This window comes from Ursus arctos, unplaced genomic scaffold, assembly GCF_023065955.2.
Source record: "Ursus arctos isolate Adak ecotype North America unplaced genomic scaffold, UrsArc2.0 scaffold_5, whole genome shotgun sequence".
In the NCBI taxonomy this organism is placed as follows: Eukaryota; Metazoa; Chordata; class Mammalia; order Carnivora; family Ursidae; genus Ursus; species Ursus arctos.
This window is the reverse complement of record NW_026623067.1, coordinates 32692844-32709731: the sequence shown is the minus strand read 5'-3', so window position 1 is coordinate 32709731 and position 16888 is coordinate 32692844. Positions and strand designations below refer to the sequence as shown.

General features: G+C 44.7%; 1 long non-coding RNA gene across 3 annotated transcripts in view; it reads right to left on the bottom strand.

Moving 5' to 3' along the window:
• LOC125282960 (uncharacterized) overlaps positions 1–16888 on the bottom strand; it is an 80606-nt gene that overhangs the window by 55567 nt on the left and 8151 nt on the right. For 2 of the 3 annotated variants that reach the window (XR_007190444.2, XR_007190446.2), the window contains exons 2-5: positions 15597–15701; positions 5469–5745; positions 3067–3151; positions 2895–2966 (exon numbers count right to left, since the gene is read on the bottom strand). This is a non-coding gene — a long non-coding RNA (uncharacterized LOC125282960). Of the gene's footprint in view, positions 1–2894; positions 2967–3066; positions 4606–5468; positions 5746–15596; positions 15702–16888 lie in introns of all 3 variants that reach the window. The other variant, XR_007190445.2, reaches the window with a different exon arrangement.

Genomic DNA, 16888 nt, shown 5'->3' with positions numbered 1-16888 from the left:
GGTGCTTGGCTGGCTCAGTCAGAAGAGCATATGACTCTTGATCTCGAGGTCATGAGTTTGAACCCCATGTTGGGTGTAGAGATTACTAAAAAAATAAATAAACTTAAAAAAAAGAGAGAAAAGAAAACTTGTTCGTGGGAGGTGAGGTGATGGTAAAAGGGTACAAAGTGACTCAGGTATTTGTTCTTTTCCACTGTATCATGTACCATTCTGCCCCCTGCCCTTTGGGGCTGCTATAATGCTCCATGGTGCCAACACAGACCACGAACTCTGTGGGAAATTGCCTCAGACAGGGAGGATTGAGATGCTACCTGCCGCCCCTCCATCATAATATATCTTGCATGTCAGCTATTCTCTTAGGTAGGGAATTATTGGAACAGACACTCACCCAAGCTGACTCAAACATAAAGGACGACTCTCACAGAATCCAAATGCACAAAGTCATCCTAGGAACTAGACAGTTGGAACTAGACAAGCACTTTGTCTTTTGTGCCGGACCACAAGTCTTTTCCCTCTGCGTTTCTAATCTGGTCCCTTTTCATAAAACCTTAACCATTTTTAACAAGACCCAATGTGACTACCAGCCCTGAGCTAGCCTGGCTCACAACTCCAGGGCCCACCACCACAAAAGCAGAGTCAGAGCCTTGGGAGCACTTGGCTGGCTCAGCCCAGGCAATGGTTGGTTCTCCCAGTCCTGGCTTCCAGTGCTGGCTCATCACCTGGAACACGGGCAAAGGGGTTGGGGGAGCTGGTAGTGGGTAGCAGAGGTAGTGGGTAGAGGAAATCCTAGGAGGGATGTAAGTAGGGAGTCAATGACAAGTGGCGGGAACAACTGTGAAAGATGTTGAAATTGAGTGGGCATCCTGAGTAACCCACCCACCTAGGTTCTCTCTGCCTTCTGCTGTCTTTGACTAGATGGCTTTCAACTCTAAAGATGGGAGTTAAGTCATAGAAGCTTGATAGGAATGCAAGCAATTCCTGTTCACAGAAACACAGACTGCTTGGTGGAGTACAACTGACTATTGCCTTGTGGGTATCGACCAGTTTCACATTCATTTCTAAAATAACTTCAGCATTCCTTCACTGACCATCTATGGGTAATACTTTGAGTTCTCCTTTGAATTGGTTGTAATATTTTAGTGCTTCTCTCATTAATTTATGAATAAAATCTTTGACAGATGTTAATTTTATATCTGAGAGGCATGATTGCATCCTCTTTTAAAATGTATCATGGGGCGCCTGGGTGGCTCAGTTGGTTAATAGTCTGCCTTCAGCTTGGGCCATGATCCCGGGGTCCTGGGATTAAGCTCTGAGTTCGGCTCCCTGCTCAGCAGGGAGACTGCTTCTTCCACTCTCTCCCTCTGCCCCTCGTCCCCACTCATGCATGTGCTCTCTCTCTCTCTTTCTCCCGCAAATAAATACATAAAATCTTCAAAAAAAAAAAAAAAATGTATCATGAAGGGGTGCCTGGTTGGCTCAGTGGGTAGAGCATTCAGCTCTTGATCTTAAGGTTCTGAGTTTCAGCCCCACATTAACAGAATTTCAGTGGAAGTTGTCCAGGCAAAGGTTTAAGGGTCATTTATTTTCTTTTTCTATACTTTTCTTTGTATTTTTTAAAAAGATTTTTTACTGGGGTACCTGTGTGACTCAGTTAAGTGTCTGCATTCGGCTCTGGTCATGATCCCCGGGTTCTGGGATCGAGCCCCGCATCAGGCTCCTTGCTCAGTGGGGAGTCTGCTTCTCCCTCTTCCCCTGCTGTTCCTCTCTCCCCACCCCCGCTTGTGCTTTCTGGCTCTCTGTCTCTCTCTGTCAAATAAGTAATAAAATCTTTAAAAAAAATTTAAAAAATTAAAAATTTTTAAAAAGATTATTCATTTATTTGAGAGAGAGAGATTGAGCACAAGCAGGGTGAGGGGCAGAGGGAGAGGGAGAAGCATGCTCCCGGCTGAGCAGGGAGCCCAACACGGGGCTTGATCCCAGGACCCTGAGATCATGACCTCAGCCGAAGTCAGACACCTAACCGACTGAGCCACCTAGGTGCCCCTCTGTACTTTTCTTTAGAAATAAAAAAAATTAGCATTCACTGTATAATTATTTGTGAAGCTGTACATATGGTTGTTTGGACTTTTCTGACAGTAAAAAATGTTTACAAACCCATTACGTGTTAAATTTTAAAGCAAAAAGCAAACTAAATAGGGTAAAACTACATCTTGGCATATTGCTACAAGCCAGCCATGGGTAGGCAGAGGTGGTTATGACATGCTGTCTGCCCTCAGGGAAGAGGGTGAGGTTCAGGCGCCACACATAGGCCAAAGCGTTCCAGGCACCCACCACAGCCACCTTGTGTCAGGAGCTCCCCAGTTCCACATGTGCCACATCTCCTTCCTGCTGCCCCTTGGCAGCCCAGCCTGGGGAATGCTGATGGAAGCTCATGCCAGAATGGGATTTCTTCCTCCTGCCTTCCCTCCCCTAACAACCAGAGAGGCAGCCTGCCCTCCCTAGCTTGCAGCGGAAAGGGAGAATCACTGCCAAACCTCTGCTTGCACAACAATGTACTTCTGAGAAGGCGACACAAAATTTCTGTCAACTGAATCCTGTTTTCCTCCTGACTTACACGATGGTCCAGATATGCTCTGGCTTCTACTGCCGTGGGTGGCTCACCCACCGTCAATGGTCCCAACGCTTCATATTCTTCTGCCTTCATGAAACCAACCTATAAACTGGGATTGATTTAAGTACAACCGCTTGTAAAAGTAAAACCTTCCTTCTAGGAATCCTTCTATCAACCAACTTGGACATTCGTCTCTGCTGTTTTCTAAGTGTGTATGTACGGTAGGGGAGACAATACCCACAGGCAGTGGGACCATCTCTTAGCCCCAGGAGGCTCCACTTACCTTTGGAATAAGTATCCGTAATCCCTTGCATTTACCACATCTGCACGAAGTGCTTCCTTATTGAACTCTGGCCTAGAAGGACCAAGGACAAACGAAGGCATGAGCCCTGTGCCTCCCCTTGCTTGCTGCACACTCAACTGGCTTGACAAGGGCTGGCCTTTCCCACACTTACCCACTAAGCATGAAGTTGCAGCCACTCCTGAATCCAGGGGCCAATGCTCCAGGTGCTCCAGGAAAACTTCCCAAGGAGCATACCACTGTAGTAGAGAGGGAGAGTCTTACTCTTACTGCCACTGCTTGCGGGTGTTCGAACTCAGACTCCCAATGCCATCTGACTACATCACTTTCTCCCTTAAGTCCTTCAGTGGCTTCCTATTGCTTGCATGTTCAAGTCCAAGCTCCATGGCCTGGCTTCAAGTCCCTTGCTCCCCAGTCTGGCCCCAGCTGTCTCTCAGGTGCCATCTCCCTACACCGTGTACCTCACTGTCTAACCCCTCATTCACCCCATGCATACTAGAGTCCAAATTGCATATAAGTCTAAAGGTGGTTTCCAAGCTCTCCCAGCTGCCCAAAACGCCTCATTTCAATGGCAGTCTCTTACGAATTGATGTCATCAGAATCACATTACTATAGCTGCAGACGAAAGCATGTCAGGGCCAGTTCTAATGCAGGGCCTTACTCTGGTGTTCACACCACCCCCACGGCTGCACCTTGGTGAATATCACACAGACCACTTTCCAGAACGGCTCTCTCCACAGGAGCAGCTGCAGATTCCTCCCACCTCCTAAAAGCTCATTGCTGTGGAGCAGAAGCAGTTGTATTAGGACACATCACAGCATCTTGCTGCCAAAGTGACAGCTACAATTATGTTTTGGCTGACAGCTGGAGATGAGAGAACGTACAAACAGCCAAAGCCATATGAGCCTTCATGAATCAGCAGTTTGTAATGCGTGTCCAGCTGGTAGGTGAGGTGGGTAATCTGCTGGCTACAGACTTCAGGTTAGCGCCTAGAACCCTCAGGTGAGTTCCCCCCCGGACGGTGATAGTTAATGCCCCTGAGGGCCACCCCAGGACCCAGAAGGGCAGGAGTAGGGTGGTCAGGGCCCAGCAGGCCCAACCTCGAGGTAGAGGCACCTCATTCCCAGGCAAGTGTGAGGGAGAGGCAATGCAATGGGCCAAACAACCCAGGGGTGAAGTCCATCTCACTGAGCAGCCTGATGAGGGGTGTATTCATAATGGGTAGAGAGTCTCTCTCGAGACCCCAGGGCACCACCTCTACAAGGAGCCTCAGTGCCATAGGAGTGATGTCAGGATAGAGGCCAAGACACCATAGCAAAAACCAGTATGGCGGCAGTGGCCGAGGCAGCTTCCATTTGCTGAGCCCTTCCACGTGCTGGGCACTGTGCTGACCCCTTTATGTAGGTTTCTTCTTTTCCTCTTCCTCACCATCCAGTGAGGTAGGTTCCGTTATTATCCCCATCTTCCCAGTGAGGAAACTGAGTCTCAGAGGAATTTGATGCAGGCGGATAGCCAGCAATTATGAAGATGGTATTTGACCTCAGACAATCGAGCTCCAGAGCTTGGTTGGTTTATGCCTCATTATCCTGGTTGGGTCCTTTCAAACCAGTCTTGGTTGCAGGAAGCTAAGAGACTCCCAAGTGCATTCCTCGCATAGGATGAGCTGGGTTGGAGCCTCCAGGTAGACTTTGGCCTGAAAGCCAAGATGTTACCAAAGGAAAAGAAACAACAGCTATTTTAGGTGACAGGTGCTGGGCTATGGAATTGGGGGAAAAAGTTAAAAAGCTACCAGGAGGGACGCCTGGGTGGCTCAGTCAGTTAAGCGTCTGCCTTCGGCTCAGGTCATGATCCCGGGGTTCTGGGATCGAGTCACACATCGAACTCCTTGCTCAGCGGGGAGCCTGCTTCTCCCTCTGCCTGCTGCTCCCCCTGCTTGTGTGCACTCTCTCTATCTAACAAATAAATAAATGAAATCTTAAAAAAAAAAAAAGCTACCGGGATTTCCTCATTGTACATTTTTGCATGTCCGGCAGAACAAGCATCATCAGGAAGCTGCCCCATGACCAGCGTTGCCCCTGGAGACAAAGGGCAGGAGCAGGAACTGTCCTTTTTCTCTGACCCGTACGCCCCCTGGGGCCCAGCAGCACAGGTGGCCTCCAGAGACCAGGGCTTGGCTCTTACTCAGCCTGACCTGGGTTCCAGCCAAGGCCTCTGGGAGGGGCGGCTCAGGCTCTTGGTGTCCTCTCAGGAGTGCTGCTGCCCTTCTCAGGCCCCTGGTTGGAGCGGAACCTGCCTACCCTCACTTTCTGTCCAAATGCATGCAGACATGGAGGCCGTAGGCTGGCAACTCTGTTCAACAAGCTTCCAAAGGGGGCGTCTGAAAGGCGGGTGGGGCTGGTGCACAGGAATGTTTGTATTTCAAGTGGCTGCTGCCCATGAATCACCAATTGCATTTTGTGCTCTCAGCTCTGCGAAGGCATCATTTCCAGCAGCCTCACACCGAGCTGGCGGCCAGAGCCTCTTAGTGCGGCTATAAATAGCAGATCATCAACTCACCTCTTCTGAGCTCAGCACAGGCTCCTCAGTTCACCGTGTGTCTTCCTGCTGCCTGCGTGTCAACGTCACTCAGATTTCCCAGGTGAGGCCTGGCTGAGAGACCCAGGGCATGCTCTGGGGGCTGCACGGTTTGGGTTCCCAGAGCTGTTCAGGGGGACAGGGCAATGGCGAACTTGTGAAGAACTTGACATTTCAGGTGTCATAATTATTATCTCCCGTCTCTGAGCTCCTCTCCAATTAAATGCAGCACCAAGGGACTGTCATTTCTTGAGGAGTCCTAGAAATAAAGGCAAAGGACTTACTAAAAACATACCCCGAGAACGCCACCTGGGGTGGGTAGCAACAAACAAAAGGTTTCATGCCTTCCTGTGGACTTGTCCCCTAACACTGAATGAAATACTTTACAGCTCTCCAGATGCAGGAGTGAGAGACACTGAATGAAAGACTTTATGACTCCCTGGCTTGAGAAGTGAGCTAACATGTTTTAGCACTACTCCCAGCTTCTGTTTACAGAGTGATCTCTGCGTGCCAGCCTCTGTGCCCAGCCTTCGCCGGCAGCGTATCAAGTCAGCCTGATAGCCATACTGCTGGGTCACTGGTTTTCTGCAGGTGAGGAGGCTGTGGCTCCCGCAGTCACACCAACAGGGCTGCTGGCTTCCAGAGCCCAAGCTCTGAACGGCCACACTTTCTGACTCCTGCCAAAGAGGACCGTTGGGCTGTCCACATGTACCCGTGCGTGTGTCCACACACTCGGGAGACCAGTGGGATGTGAACTGTCTCCTTTCTCCAACCCCACCCACTCCATGACTGTAAGTAGGAGCCAGATGCTTAAATCCCAGGCTCCTTTGGCACTTGAATGTCCGCTGGCACCGTCTTCTTCCAAATCTGATCTTCTAGCTCTCCTGTAGGGAAGGCACCAGCCTCCACTTGGCTTTCCAAGCCTAGTTTGGTGGTCCTCCTCATGCCTCCCCCACCCCCCCCACCCCCACCCCCACCCCCAGGCCCTGAAACAGGCAGGGGTCAGGTGGGACTCTCTCCTCCTCCCCCTCCCCCACTCCTCCTCAGGGGGCAGCCTCGCGCCAATCTGTTTCCTCCTCTGCCTCCCCACTTTAAGGCCTAGTCCCCTTTATTGGTTTGTTGCAATAGCTCAGTGCTACACCCAGGGAATGTTTTAAGCACACAGATTCTTCGTTCCCTCCCTCCCTTGGTTCAGACCCCCTGCAACCAAATCTCTCAGGGTCCAGGCCAGGATCTGGATTTTTTATTTTATTTTATTTTATTTTTTTAAAGATTTTATTTATTTATTTGACAGAGACAGCCAGCGAGAGAGGGAACACAAGCAGGGGGAGTGGGAGAGGAAGAAGCAGGCTCCCAGCAGAGGAGCCTGATGTGGGACTCTATCCCGGAACGCTGGGATCACGCCCTGAGCCGAAGGCAGACGCTTTAACGACTGCGCTACCCAGGCGCCCCAGGATCTGGATTTTTTAAAAAGCTCTTCCAGTGATCTCTGCAGCCAGGGTCAAGAACCACTTTGTCTAACTGGCTGCCTAGACTCCAGCCTCTCCCTGCTCTAAATCCTCCCAACCACAGCTCTCAGTTTAAATTTTCTTAAAGCATAGTTTATCTCATGTCACTCTCCTGCTAAAGATCCTTGAGTAGGTCGTCCTGCTTGCAGGAAAGCACAAAGCCCTTAGTGCGGCATTCAAAGCCCTCTCCATCCTGGTCCATTCATTCTCCTGTTAACCCCAGGCTCCAGCTACAGAGCTACCTCTCCCTGCGACGGCCTCCTGGCCCTGCTCTCTCTCCTTTGCTTATCTGGACTTTAAGTGTCAGCTGGCCACAGCAGAACACACTGAAACAACAGTGATCCCTCCTTAAGACTTTGAGCCCTCCAATAAAAGGAATGAGGAATTATTGCTAAAATGCCCCTCTTAATTCAAGAGCCACGTGTGCAGCTTTAACTGAAGAGAGTTTTGAATGGGCTGCAGATGAAAGGAGATCCGCCAGCAGAGACAACAGAATAGCAGTAATGTGTAAACACAGGAGAGCTGGAGTGGTGGGGCTCGTGATTAATTCCAAGGAGATGGTATTTCAGCATTCTCCTTGCTTTTACTCAAGCTGGGGAGACAGAGAAGGTCTGGTAAGCGCTGGGACCAGCACCATGTTTCAAAATGCCTTTCATGATTTTTTGTCCCCCAGTCCTAGACAAAAACAAAGGGCCACATTTGGATCTTGTTCAAAAGGTCAAGAGTGTTTTACTAATATGATTAAACAGTGTGTGTGTTTGGACTTTGAAATCCTTTTCCCACAAAGAGACACCTACCCCCAAATAAAATACAAAGTGGCTGTGTTGACTGACAGCAGGCATTATTTCAGAAAGGGGTCTCGAAATTGTTCCCTTCGAGGGCTTCAGAGTGAGAATGAACCCGAAGGAACTTCTGGGTAAATGTGACAGAAGAGCCTCTCATGAATCTCCATCTGCTCCCTCCCAAAACTCTACTAAAAACAACTATAAAGGAGTAAAAAGAGTTACAAATCCACAAGGTCTATGAGAACAGGCGAGGAGATGGAAGCAGACAAAGGATGGAGCACATTTTTGGAAGGTGGGAAGCAGCGGAAGGAGTGGTGAGTCACACGGCAGCATGGGGGAGGCTGAAGGCCTAATTCCTGCACGGGGGCTCTGGGGGACAGCCAGAGCAGAGCTGCAGGTGCGAGGGCTGGTGGAGGCCACGTGAGAACACAGTCCCGGGGGCAGCAGGGTCCCACACCTTGCCCATTCCTGTAGGTCACTTGAGGTGCTCACTGGGGAGGGTGGGCATCAAGTGCAGAAAATATGGAGAACAGACAGAAATCTAGATACTGAAAGGTAAAAATTCCAGCCCCTTTTCCTCACCCAGCTTTCAGAAAACTGTGGGTTCAGGCACAATCCTTACCCCTAGGATGGAGACTACAGTACATTTTTCTTTAGAAGTTGAGCAAACTCGAGGGAAAGACCTACAGATACAGGCATGGTATCGATACAGACCCTCAATGGAAGAGCCAGCTCATGGCCAACTACCCTCTCCAGGGAAGTCCACTGTTGGACAAGTTCCACCCAAGCATGCTGATGAGCGAATCATTTCTCCAAAGCATAATTCTTAGATATTATCAGACAGCCAAGATCCCCAGACATTGAAGGAAAGTATCAGACATGAGAAACAGGTATGTGGGGAGGGGAAGGAGAGGAAGAATGTCTAGGTTCAGGGAGAAGAAAGCTTTAAGAATGTTATAAAATCTTCAGGGAGATTTCTATCTCAAGATTCATTATCCATAAAATGTCAGAACACCAGGGATAAAGAAAAGACCCTAAAAGGACCCAGAGAGGAAAGACAGGTCAATGGAGAGGATCAGGGATCAGAATGGCACCAGACTTCTCAACAGCAACCCTGGAAGCTGGGAGATAATGGAGTGAGGCCTTTAGAACTTTAAGTGAGAATTATTTATAGCTTAGAAATCTAAACCCAAACCATTAATTAAGAGAAATGGTAGAATAAGAGATGTTTTCAGACACAAAAGATCACAAATAATGGGCCTCTCATGCTCCCTTTCTCAGGAAGCTCTCCACCCAAACACAAGAATAATTCAAGGATGAGGGGTGCGGGGGGCTCAGTCAGTTGAGCTTCAGACTCTTGATTTGGGCTCAGGTCATGATCTCAGGGTCATAGGGTCAAGCCCTACTTTGGGCTCTGTGCTCAGTGGGGAGTCTGCTTGTCCTTCTCCCTCTGCTCCTCATTCTATTCTCTTAAAAAAAATAAAAAAAGAATCCAAGGATGAGGATGACATGCCCAGGAGAGAGCAAAGGGGCTCCCAGGGTGATGCTGAAGGAGAGCCTTGATGACAGTGGAGTGGAAGGCCCAGGGGCAAGAGCTCCCCTCTGAGCCAGAAGATAGAAAGTTTCAGGTGGGGTTGGTCAGATTACCTGACAGGTATGACCAGGCAGAAAATTCTGTTGAGGGGCTATGCGACAGTTGTAAGAACTAGTAATAAGTTCATTTAAAAATTGAGTAAATAAAAAAACATGAAGCAATTACTACCTACAACCCCCCCCCATTACACATAAACTGTAAAAGAAAATAAATGCAACACCACAAAAATTTACATAGCCATGGTAATGTAAACACGGATTATTGATTTAGGCAAAGATTGTAACAAACTGTGTTGGGAAGCTGGAGGAAAGAGAAGGAGGATGCAGGTGCCAATGAATAAAAGCAAATCCTCATTTCCCATAATTGCAAGAATGCAGATAATGTCTAAAATTGACAAATCAACAAAATAGCACTATAAGCATATTATCTAGAGAAATGGAAGAGGAGGTTAAAACTGGGAGAAACAGCTGAAAGAGCTTATTTAACTGGGTACCTTTGGGTTATCAGGCTGGGGTTGGGGTTGGATGGGACAGGGGACTGCTATTTTTCACCCTATGCTTTTGAGTACTATTTGAATTGTTGCGTGTATACATTATTGTCATAAAAATTTTTAAAAATTTAAAAGAACAATCAAAAGAAAATATTATAAATTGACAAAAACGTGTTAGATATTCATTAATTACATCTCTGATTTCTTTCTGTCTTGTTGATCATTCTCTTCATCCATGCACTCATTCATTTTTTTCTTTCAAAGCCTTAAATATGGATTGGAAAATGTGGTGGGGTTGCCAAAGAAAACACATTTGGGATATACTTACACTAAAAATGATCTGTTGTGTATCTGAAATGCAAATTTAACTGGGTGTCTAGTACTTTCATTTTGCTAAATCTGGAGGTCTAAGATGTGGGCTCTCCTTTTGCTTACTCCGCAGGCTGAGCCTCTGGCCAAATAGATAGTGGAACCAGAAAGTTCACCTGCAATTTATATTGACAGTGCAAGGGACATGTATAGAAACTGAAAAAGCTACCTGGTCAGATGCTGAGGAGTGATTTGGGATGCAGACAAGATGAGAATAGCATGGTGCCAATCAGTCCCTGGCTAGTCTTTGCGAGGGTATTAAAGAGGTGCGGTGCTTGCCCTGTGACTGGCAGCTAGGTCCCCCAAGGGCCCAAGACCTGGAATGCCTCCCTCCATTTGTCCCACAGGGCTCAGGAGCCGGGTCCAAGGCTCCTGCAGATCACCACCATTGCTCCTGCCACATTTTCTCCCCTAAGAGGGGCAAGGGCAGGATGACAAGCAACCTTAATTTAGCTAAATTCAGGAGTGGGACCCCACACGTCATCCCTTATTCCTTTTTCAAAAAACACTGTCTCTTGGGGCGCCTGCCTGGCTCAGTCCGTAGAGCATTCGACTCTTGATCTCAGGATTGTCAATGCAAGCCCCAGGTTGGGTGCAGCGGTTTTTTAAAGATAAAACAAAAACAAAAACAAAAAACTATCTCTTCAACAAATTCTTAGACAGATGCCTAATCTTGTCTACAGTGTGCTTACTGAAGAGTTTCACTCTCAAAGGATTTTTTTTTCTTGAACTGTGGGGAGATTGTCTACCACCACCGACTAATGGTAGGAATGTAATCATTTTCTTCCTTTTGTGCAGGGGAAAGTGGTCTTTGGAGTTAGTAGAAGTAACACTAAGGATACGTGAGTCCTTCTGAAGCTAAAAGCATCTGTGGAATATGCAAATATATAATTTGGAAATATATAAATGTATATAGTGAATCTGCTACAATCCAGATATTTGAAAATGAAGAACACAAATATAAAGCATTTTTGTTGTCTTGCTATTAATTATTTCTTATGTGTGTAGATGTCAAGGGTGGCCAGGCAGGCAACAGTTTTCAGAAATCTGACTGGGATTAAGATGATTAGCCACAAGGTCCTATTCTGCAGAACTGGTGGTGAGAATGGCAAAGGAGTTCACTTTGCTTAAGCATTTTCAAGGATTTCTAAACACAAATAGCTTCGGCCATATTTTTTTTTAAAAATTGTAAAATACTTAACTACGTATCTCATTCAATCATAAATTTATTGTAGATGTGAGATGACTGGGAGCTCAGTTCAACCCAAGGAGGTTATTTTGTATTTTTCAGACAACGATAATTGTTTAAAGTTTTTCTATTTAAAGATAAAATCTGACTTCATCTAGCTCTCAATCTTTGGCCCTATGCCTGCCTTGAAAAGCAAAGAAGAATGAGCTATTTTCTACAAAATAGCCCTTCAAAGATCTGAAGACAAGTCCTAGGGCCCGTCCAATTGTGTCCTCCGCTGCCCTGCCACCTGGTCTCCAGCTCCCCTCCTCCAGCACCTGGCCTGTGAGCACTAGTTCATCAAGGTGTGCTTAAAATAAGGCACTCGGACTGAACTCCTGCTATGGCCCGAGGCATACAAAATAGGAAGACGGGTAACCTTCTGCGATCTGAATGCTGAACATTCGTTTGGTTAGGTAAAAGCAGCTACTAGATTGCTGTTTTAAGAACATCAACTTTATGGTTTCTGGCAGAGAGACTTGTCTAATTCAACAGGAAAAAACCTTAAGCTTACATTTACAACGGATTAAAATGTTCATGCATTTGGATACAGAAACACCATCTTATATGAATATAAATAATGGATTAACAGAAAAACTTTTGCACAACAGAAGCTAACCTGATTTTCATGTTACTACCTTGCAGTTACCTTTGCACGGTAACTTCCTGCACTAGGAAGCCTTTGGGGAATGTAATTTCCACCGCCTTGTGATGTTAATTTGAGGCAATTATCATAAGTAGACTAAAAAAAGTTTTGCATATTATTTGTTCTTGTGGGAGCCCAGGGCTGTTGGCGAGTCAGGATACAGGAGAGGCCATAGAAGAGGAATATTGGGAATTCGGAAACTTCTTTAATAGCTGTGGATCATAAGGTTTCAAAGCTTTTAATGTTTCCCAGCCTTTGGCTGGTAAAACCTTCCTCACAGATGCTGGGAAGCCAGCTTGAAGGGCTCCAAGAGCTCTCTGCACTTGGTATTTTTAATGCACTTGGATTTTCAGGTTTTTCGAGGCAGGACAGGCAAGAATAAAACCACTTCTCTAGTCCATTTGGCTATTTAGCAGTTCTGTCAGGTACAGAGGGGAAAATAGGTAATTTTTTCCCCTTGTCATTTCCAGGACCGCTATGAATTTGGGTTACTTGCTGAGCTTCTCTGTGGTGGGAAGAAATAGGAAACCCTGGCATCGGTGGCTCTGTGCTCTCATCTGACCAGCCTCTAGGAGGCCTCCCTGAACCATTTCCAAGGGCAGTTTCACCTGCTGGATTGGCCTCCCATTTTGGGACCAAAAATCAGAACAGAAGAGCTTGAATGCTCTTAATAGTAAGTGACTTGCTGTTTTTCCAGACACATGTCCCTGTGCCAGGGAATCTGGGCGGGGGGCGCCAATGCAGCAGTCACAAAGTAGGGGGCTGCACAAAGAGAAGGAAGGTTTTGCTCAGGAGAGTTTGGGAATTCAGGAATGTGAGAGCAGTGATTGCAGTAACTATTCACTAGCTTGCTTTCTTTCTTTCTTTCTTTCTTTCTTTCTTTCTTTCTTTCCTTATCAATATTTTACCTATCCATTTCTTTGAGAGAGAGAGAAAAAGAGAGAGCAGGGTGGGAGGAAGAGCAGAGAGAGAGAAAAAAACAGACTCCCCGCTGAGCAGGGAGCCCCATGTGGGGCTCGATCCTAACTCCTGTAGATCATGACCTGAGCCAAAGGCAGCCGCTTAACCGACTGAGCCACCCAGGTGCCCTATTCACAAGCTTTAAAGAGGAAGTCCGTGACTGGTACAAACTCTACTGGGTACTTTGGCAAAACATAGCAAAAGCTTTAAAAGTGTGCCTGCTCTTTTAAACCAGGAATGTCACTTCTAGAAGTTTATCAGAAGGAAATACAAACAAATAACCTTCCTTATGTCCGTAGAAGTTCAGTTGAAAGGATAAATCATAGTAGCATTGATAAAAATTTTTTACCATAATTTAAAAATAGGAGAACGTGGGGCACCTGGGTGGCTCAGTCAGTTAAGCATCTGTCTTTGGCTCAGTTGATGGTCCTCAGATTGAGCCCCACATCAAGCCCTGCATCAGGATCCCCACTCAGGGGGGAGTCTGCTTCTCCCTCTCTCTCCATCCCTCCCCCCTGCTTATGCCCTCTCTCTCTCTCTCAAATAAATAAATAAATAAATAAATAAATAAATAAAATCTTAAAGGAATAAAAAGGAGAACGTTCCGTTTCAGAAGGAACTCAGAAGCGTTTTGGCTCTGAATTGTCACACTCAACAAGGATAACAACAAACTTGCCAACTACGTATTTGGTAAAAACATGATGCAACCTCCAAAGTGTTGTTAAGAGTGCCAAAAATGAAAAAAAGCAGAATAGCTGGTGAAAAACCTCAAGGGAGGAGGGGATATACAGCCTCAGAGAGTTCAGAAATGTCCAGCAGTTATTCCCTTGCAGAAGGGCAGGATCCTACTCCGAGAGGGAACTACAAGAACAAGACCTATATTGAACAAAATGAGATTGCTGGGGACAGTGGAAAGTCTTGGAAAGCACCAAAGAGAGGAAGAAAAAGGGGCGCCTGCGTGGCTCAGTCGTTAAGAGTCTGCCTTTGGCCCAGGGCGTGATCCCAGAGTCCTGGGATCGAGTCCCACATCAGGCTCCCTACTCTGCTGGGAGCCTGCTTCTTCCTCTCCCACTCCCCCTGCTTGTGTTCCCTCTCTCGCTGGCTGTCTATCTCTGTCAAATAAATAAATAAAATCTTAAAAAAAAAAAAAAGGAGAGGAAGAAAAAACGTTTACAAGTACTCTTCGAAACAAAGGCTGTAAAAAATTCTGGGAGACAGATGAACAGAGAAGCTCTCCTCAACCAAACTCTGAAATCCAGAGGGGGTGACTTCCCACAGAAGCCACGTCAGAGGTCCATCACTATGGTAACAGTGAGAGCTCCCCTGGTCCCACCTCTCCACTCCTCCACCACTTTTCTAGGGCAAAAATCACTACCACAAACAGCAGAGCAACACCTGCAAGACACTCAAAGAAAGAAAAGTATAGGCTGAGAACTTTATCCACCAAACTGATCTTCAAGTGTAAAGCTTAAAGACAAATGTTTTAAAACCTGTAAGAAATCAGGAAATATTATTTTCATGAGCCCTTTCCTAAGAACCTCCTAGAACTATAAAACAGCAGTCACAGCACCAGTTGGCAAGCCTCATGAAATCGGTAAAAGGACCTTTCTTGAGCACTGAATGTATTTAACTGTAGAAATAACAGTAAAACAAATATAGAGATCAGGGTGACAGATCAGAATGCAAATGTTACATGCCTTAATAATGCAGAAATTTCTCATTACTAAGAAAACACTGGGAAGAGAGAAGATAGGAATAAAATGAGCTTACTAAATTGTCTCAAATCAACAGTATTTAAAATTTCCAAATCAAGTAGAAGCTTAAGCATATTTAATATAAACACTAAGATTGATAATACTATTGACTGTAGGATGGAGGAGAGAGGAGGGAGAAAGGATTAGATTACAAGATAATTTTATTGTGCTCCTAGTAGGGAATCAAAAGATACCGTAACAGAAGAGAGTGGATCAAGGATATTTTACATTGGTAACTTCTAGAACAAAATTACAAACCTTCCTAAATAACAAAACTACATTAAGAAGAAGGGGAAATACAAAAATACATTATGAAAACACAACACAAAATAATAACAGAATTGAGAACAAATATATCTGTCATCTCAATAAATATAAATGAATTTAAACAAATTTAAATAATTTAAATAAAATTAAAAAATTTTAAACAGTTTTCAAAATGGTATTCAAAGTCCAATCCAACTCTAGGTTGTACACATCTAAGACAAAATGATTTAGAAAGGTTAATAATGAAAGGATGGGCAAAGAAACGTGTACCAAAATATTGCAAACATTAAAAAGCTTAGTATCTGACAACATAAAATTCAGGACCAAAAGCTTTAACCAAGATAATGAAAAGTATTTTTTAATGGTAAAGACTACAATTCATCATGAAAATTTAAATTATGAATATCAATGCACCAAATAATAGAGCAAGAACTTTCATATAATAGAAGCTATAGAGATACCAGGAGATTTAGACAGAGACACGCTAATTATACAAGACTTTGATTTACCTTTTCCAATCCAAAACAGAGCAAGTGGTCAAAATTAAATGATGATCTGGAAGTCCAAACAACACAATCCAAAAGGTAGGTGTTATCTGCATCAAACATTGTGCCCTGAGAATAGAGAACATATTTTCTTTCCAAGTGCTCTGGAATACTCATACACACACACTTGCATACAGACAAAAGATTATATATTGGGCCACAAAACAAACCTCATTAAATTCCCACAGTAAAAAATAATACAGACAGCATTTTATAATACCAACACAACAAACATGGACATTTATAACATTTTCAGAAAACAAACAAAAATTTCCTTGTCTTTGGGTATATATGGGGGGTCTACATTAAATAGCTCCATGATCAAAAGGAAAATATAAATTCAAAACTGCGGAATTTTCTAGAAAACAGCAATAATGACCATGCAATGTAGAAGGATCTATAAGTTCAGCTAAAGTAGTACTCAAAGAAAAATTCATTACCTTGAATAATTATATCAACATAAATGAAAGAAAAATAAATGTATTAAACTGGCTCAAAAAGCTAGAAAAACATTTTTTTTTATTTATTTTTTAAAAAAGATTTAATTTATGTATTTGTCAGAGAGTAGGTGGGCACAAGCAGGGAGAAAAACAGGCTCCCTGCTCAGGAACCTGATACAGGACTTGAAACCAAGACCCTGGGATCATGACCTGAGCCGAAGGCAGATGCTTAATCAACGGAGCCACCAAGCCACCCCATAGAAAAAGATTTTTTAAATAAGCCAAAGGAAAGCAAAAGGAAAAATTAATAAAGATAATACAGAAATAATCAGTTAATGCAACAAAACTATAGTGGAATTTATTAATAAATAAACTTGTTCTAGAAAAATTCAATTATATTAACTAACTGGAATTTAAATAAAAACTTGAAAAAAGGAAAAAAAAAGAAAAAATTCAATGAATTAGGTAAGCCACAAACTAAATTAATCTTAAAAAAGAAGAGAGGGTGTGCCTGGGTAGCTCAGTCCATTGAGTATCCGCCTTTGGCTCAGATCATGATTCCAGGGTCCTGGAATCAAGCCCCGAGTTGGGCTCCCTTCTCAGCAGGGAATCTGCTTCTCCCTCTGACCCTCCCCATGCTTGTGATCTCTCTCTCTCTCACTCTCTCTCAAATAAATACATAAAATCTTTAACAAAAAAAAAAGAAAGAAAGAAAGAAAGAAAAGAAAAGAGAGAGAAAATGTACAAACACCCAAAATAAAAAAATTAGAAGTTGGAGGGACTGTAGAGAGGGCGCCTGGGCCTCACAACTGGTTA